Source organism: Eretmochelys imbricata, chromosome 25 (genome assembly GCF_965152235.1).
Source record: "Eretmochelys imbricata isolate rEreImb1 chromosome 25, rEreImb1.hap1, whole genome shotgun sequence".
Taxonomy (NCBI): domain Eukaryota; kingdom Metazoa; phylum Chordata; order Testudines; family Cheloniidae; genus Eretmochelys; species Eretmochelys imbricata.
In genome coordinates, this window is record NC_135596.1 from 1,879,474 (window position 1) to 1,885,856 (window position 6,383).

Below are 6,383 nucleotides of genomic sequence, written 5' to 3' on the forward strand. Positions count from 1 at the left end.
CCACCCCAGGAGAGATGAGGGCCTGAGGCCTGACACCTGAGGGGCTGCACTTAAAGAGACCAGTAAGTGGTCAACAGTCCAGCTAGCCCTGCAACTGTGACAGGATCACATTAGTACATTTTTCAGCAATTTGCTCACACACATAAAGGCAGCAGAGCTGCAAAGTCCACCCCCATGGTCCTCCTGAGCTGAGGAAACTAGGAATGTATAGGAGCATGTCATCTTACATAATCAAAGAAAAGGCAAGTTCCTAGTTCTTTTTCTCGCAAAGAGCCTTGAAAATCTAAACCTATGTATGCCTATCGCTCGGGGCACAGTTTTGGGCATCTGAGAGTTAAGGTTCACAGTCTCAAGCTTTTTTCTGCAACCAGGAGGACTAGAAGCTTACTTTTTCTTTTAAATGAAAACTGAGATTTTGACAATCATATGGCTGCAGGAGCTGGGCCTTTAAGAAAAACACCGGCTATATCTCAAGACTTACAATTAAATCGTGAGAGCTGGCAATACTGACTCGTGCAATAGGAGGCTGAGCCACACGCACACTTTTCATCAAAAACGAGTCAGTTATGTTTGAGGCACAGGTCAACAAATTTCCTCCCTGACCTACTTTGAAATCTGAATGATCAGGATGGACAGGAGTCATTTTGGTTTTGAAGTGAACAGAGGGTTGAGCCATTGTTTCACAGGACCACCCCAAAATGCTCTGACTGGCATTATAAATTCAGCCTTGTATATTACGGTACTGGGACATGTCTTTTCATAGAGGAGTGTGGACGCTAAACAGGTCCTCCCTCCAAACACTTTCATCCGCCAGCCAGTAAGTGGAGCTACGCACAAGCTATTACTTCTTGGACAAGGTTTGCAGAGATGGAAAGACTATTCTTGACACCTGAGTGCAAGGAAGACAATTTGTAACTGCTTGTAATGAGGAATGTGGCAAGGGCTAGAGTTCAGGTGAAAGCTTCAGGGAAGAGGCTTGCTGGTGAGAATTTACATCTCATGCAAGTCCCCCCGACATGGACAAGTGAACACCAAGAGCTGTAATGAATGATACCAGAGGCATTTTCTCTAATCTCAGGCACTGAAACTTGTCAGGTCATGCTTCCAAGGCAGGACTCATGGAAAATTTCCTTTTATTTTTCAAATACACAAACTCTCCACCATTAAAATCTCTGAAACTCAAAGCATAAAGAAGCAGCCCTCAAGCATAAACAACAGCCAACTTGTGAGCACACTATGAACATACTATCAAGCAACAGTTTCCAGTTGTCAATTTCTTCCATCCCTATGTGCAGCCGTGGACGGACAGGCCATTGTTCCAGAACTGGATCCGCTCCTGGAACAAACTGCCCATTTTACACATTTCCTCCGGTGTGTAAATTTGCTTTCTCCACTGCAAAATGTTGCCTTTGTCCTGGAAATTCTGTGTTTCTCCATTTTAACAAGATGTGTGTTGGCCAAGCAGTTCTTTACGTATTTAAAGCAGTGAACAAACTCCTTGTTCAAACCCACACATTTGCACACCCAATAGTTAGAAACAAGACTGCACTGCAGTCACATGGACACAGACATGTGACTTGTTTAAAATACAAAAACAACTGGAAGGTCCCTATAGGAAGAAGCATCACTTAGGTAACAGAGACAGACCAGTCGGAATACCCTCAGGTACCTGTTGACAATAGGATTTTAACCACAAACACTTTCAGTATCAAATTTTCAAGGACTGGGGCAAAGCTAGATCTTCGGCTTTAGAGGGCGTTGTTCAAAATCTTATTTTTGTTGGCTGGAGAGCCTTAATCTATCCCACTTGGTGTAACAAACACAACAGGAGCATGGGATATAACTGGGCATCCCAATTCCCAGTAAAGAACTATGTCCTGCCCTCTCCATACATTGCAAAATCCTAGAGATGCCATCAGCTGACATGACATAAACTGAATATACGTACGGAGCTCCTTCCTAGCAAGGCTGGTCTTGGGCGTCCCAGTGTCAAAACCACCTCCCGATGGCGTCTGTTTTAAAGGAGGGAGTTAGTTGGTTAATTGAGTCAAGCACCAGAATGGAGTGTGCAGTCTTACAGAGAGGGAGCTCTGTATTTCTAGCCTAGAGTCACAAAGGTGCTTACGTGGCGACGGCTGGGTGTAGGTGCCTCTATCCCAGTTTTAGGCTCCATTGCGATTCACAAAACTCCCACTGAACTCTGTAGGTGCCCAAATTCACTCAGTGCCTAGGTTTTTGCAGTAAAAGGTTCCCTTGGAGCCTGTGTTTGTGCCTCAGGGCATGTGCAGTGCTGCCTCCTTCTAGGTGCCCGGGTGTCTACCTACTGCTTAACCCTCAGAGTGATTTGCAGACTGGCATTCGCCCACCTAACTCCCATGCAGGGCCCGATCCGATCAGCATCACAATATCTAAGTATCTTTGTGAATCTGCACCTCTCTTCATTCTGGAAGTAGCAGCAAAAAAATGTAAGAGAGAGAGAGAGAGAGAGAGATGTACACACAGTTCTGACAATTTTTTACCCTTTGGATAGTGTAAACATAAAGACCTACAATCTTAACCATGTCGTTAGCTGGCAACCTGTAGAAAAATGCCAGGGTTGGGGCGAAAAGGTATCAAGGTAAAAAAGATCTTTCTTCAGCTTGAATTTTGAAATCCTCCCGGTGAGCCAGGTTTGCACTGGCTGACGACAGGCTGCTGCTCAGCTGCTGCTCCTTCCCGAGTCGCCTTCACAAAGTAGGCAATTGCAAGAGGCAAGGCTTTAAGCTTACTGCTCTGTGGGAGCCTTGCCTGTCAGGTTGTATTTGTGCAATGGGCTCCCCTAGCACAAGATACATGTAAGTACCTGCTAACAACAACTGGGCAGATGAGAGCCACAGCGGGTTTTACCTTTTGCCTCTGAAACAAAACTATCTTTGGGAAAATGAGAAGAATTTACTTTTTTTATATGTTCTGAATAAAAGGACCCTCTAATGAAGAAAGCACATGCAATGCCTTGGTTACCCTCATTACCTCCTGAGAGCCACCCTCACCAGAGCACATTGCGCCCTGCATTACAGATATGAGAAACATCAGGGATAGGAAAAAGCTGCCTGGCCCCAACTTCCTGCCCATTTTTAAACATTCTAGTGATTTGCTCCCTCCTGCTCCCCAGACACAAAACTAGGAGTCTCCTGACTGCAGTGAACTATTTGGTTCAGCTGCCTTCTTTTCTGATTTGTTCTGTGTGTTTCTTACTTTCACTTGAATAAATCTGCCAAAGTTTCTTATTTTCCCACCTCTACATTGCTGCCTCATAGCACTGGGCAGGGCGTGTGATGGCTCGTGCAGTAAGAACTGTAAACCAGAGTCTAGGACGAAAGGTGCTAACAAATTACTGATCCCTAGGTCCCTATTTAATAGGTTTGGACACCATCAACAAAATGAAAAAAAAAATCTCTGCGGACTCTGGGAATAGAATGCCGCTATTCAGCAGAGCGAGTAACCACGGGAACAGATTGCCACGGAGGTGGCAAGTTCTCTAGAACTTGGAGGACTAGCCGCACTTGAATAGCACTAACCTGAATCCATGTTACAGAGTGGTCTTGTTAGCAAATTAGACTCACTCAGGTTTTAGTCTATACCTCTTCTGCGGCAGTCAATGCAAGTTAAAAACACCACTGCTCTTGAGTGAAAGGTATGGGGGTGGACAGGATTCAAGTTAGGAGCAACACTCAGATTATAACTTGAGTTGATTTTGCAGTGAAGACAAGTCCTTGAAGTCTCTAAATCAGGACTGCGCAGAAGAATCTGCTCCAGTTGAGCCACGGATTATGGGCTTGATGCAGGAATCACCTGGTCATTCTCTGGTCTGTGCTTATGCAGGAGTATCAGATTATTTTAACATAATGGTCTCTTGAGGCCCTGAAATTCATACAATGTAGGGTTGTTGTAAATCTCTACTAGGATCACCTCAGCAGCAGGACAAGCCTGAATGCCTAAACCTTTCATCCTCTCCTAAATTCTTTGTTAATGTCTCCTGCAGGGAATGAGCTTGCTGGGACTGTGCCCAGAAATGCACCCAGTATCCCGTATCGGGCTTATACAGTCACATGACTCTCTCATTCTAGAGTCTAGCCTTCCGCCTTGTTGGCGCTGTTACTGCAGCTTCCATAGCTGTACAGAATCAAGGAATGTGGAGCATGACAAAAAGCATGACACACCATGAATCAAACATTCTTGCTTTTGAAGTTTGGGTGAAGGTTTGGGAGGTTTCTGAATTGAGCTGGAGCAAAACTTTTAGCCAAACATCCAGTCTTGATTTAAAAATTGCCAGTGAGAATCCACCACAACTGTTAATAAATTGTTCCAATGGTTGTTACCAATTACCATGTTAACTCAGAATTATCATAGAGTCATAGAAGATTTGGGTTGGAAGAGACGGCAGGAGGTCATCTAGTCCAATGGTTTTCAAACTGTGGGTCGCCGTTAAGTCCCGTCGGTGGTGCTGCCCAGCTCAGACAGGCTAGTCCCTACTTCTTCTGACACTGCGCTGCACCCCGGAAGCAGCCAGCAGCAGGTCCGGCTCCTAGGTGGGGGGGCCACGGGGCCCTGCGCACTGCCCCCACCCTGAGCATCGGCCATACACTTCCATTGGCCAGTTCCTGGACAATGGGATCTGGGGGCGGTGCCTATGGGTGAGAGCCACGTGGAGCCCCTTGCACGCCTCCACCTTGGAGCCGGACCTGCTGCTGACTGCTTCTGGGGCGCAGCATGGTCTGCGGTGCCAGGACAGGCAGGAAGTCTGCCTTAGCACCCCCACTGTGCTGCTGACCAGGAGCTGACCGAGGTAAGCCCGCATCCCAATCCCCTGCCCCAGCCCTGAGCCCCCACCAAACCTGGAGCCTCTTCCTGCACCTCAAACCCCTCATCTCCGGACCCACCCCACAGCCCTCATCCCCAGCTCCATTAGGTCATGGGCATCAACAATTTTCTTCAACTGGGTCACCAGAAAAAGTTTGAAAGCCACTGACAGCCCCCTGCTCAAAGCAGGACCAACACCAACTAAATCATCCCAGATTGTCAAGCTGGGCCTTACAAACCTCTAAGGATGGAGATTCCAATTCTGGTCAGGTGTCTGCCTTTCCATAGTTAAGGCTGCAGCTAAGTTTCTGTGTGAAGCTGAATTTTACCCCTCTATAAAATGAGTGATTGTTACATAGCACTTTCTATCTGCACTTCTCAAGTGCTTTACCAAGGTGGGTCAGAATAATTTTTCAAATGGGAAGACTGAGACAAAGGGGGAAGGTGATGTGTCCAGGAACACGCAGCAGGTCAGTTGCAGATCTAGTCTGGTACTCTGTCCCCTAGCCCACATGCATGATCAATCTACCTTCTGGGTGGGGAAGTTAAGAAGGGGATGGTACTGTAACTCCTACTTTCCTGACTCCCTTGTCAGGGCTTGTCAGTCTGTGACTTTGTTGGAGCCTGGGGGTGTTACATTCTAGTTTCCTTAGCTTGGGTCTTCACTGTGTTAAATGGCAGTTCACAGGCCCTGGCACAGCCACCAGGAGATGGCTCAGCTATGGGTGTTCACGCCACCACACTGTGTAAATAGCAAATGTGTGTAATGAACCGGATTTTCCGACAGAGTTCTTCTGGGCTATCCTTATTTAGGCACTGATTTAGAAAATGGAGTGGGAGCCCTACAGCCTGCACTGTGCCAGTCTACCACTGTCATGAGGGACCGGTCTGCAGTACAGAATCGCTCCAGCAGGACATGAATCAAGTTACTGCCAGAGGAGCAGCAGCCTGCTTTCAAATGATAGAATTGTGCAGATATTTCACTTACAAAAATAAATCAGAAAAATAAGACCCAACTGTCTGAAGCTGCCAATGCTTCCAAGCCCTGCCCAAGGTGCTGATTGCCCAGCTCCCATGAAAGGCAGTGTGCTGGCTCTGCAGAGCAGGGGACGACAAATCCCGTCAGCCCCCTTCTCACCACACGTCCCCTTACGTCTGGCCAGGTAAGACCCTCAACCAGAAGTGGCCAGGCTTTGTTTAGGAGGGGGAGCTGTATGGCAGCAGGGAGCTGGAGAGAAGCCCAAGGAACTGTGGACAGCTGTGTGTGAAACAGGCTGTGACTGCCAGATGTCACAGGTGGGTGCAGGTCTGTGTGGGACGTATGTGGGAGCAGCAATGGCTGGGCACGGAGCCAGCGCAGAGAGGCCTCAATGAAAGACACTAACTGAGCCTGGCCTGGAAACCTGCAAGCTCCAGTTTGCTGGAGTAGAGACTGGACTGGAGAGGGCACCCTAAGCTGAAAGAGCCCTGGCTCTGGACTGGCCAGACCCCAACAGGAACCGCTATTACACACCTTGAACTGTAACTGCTTGAGCCTCTGCACC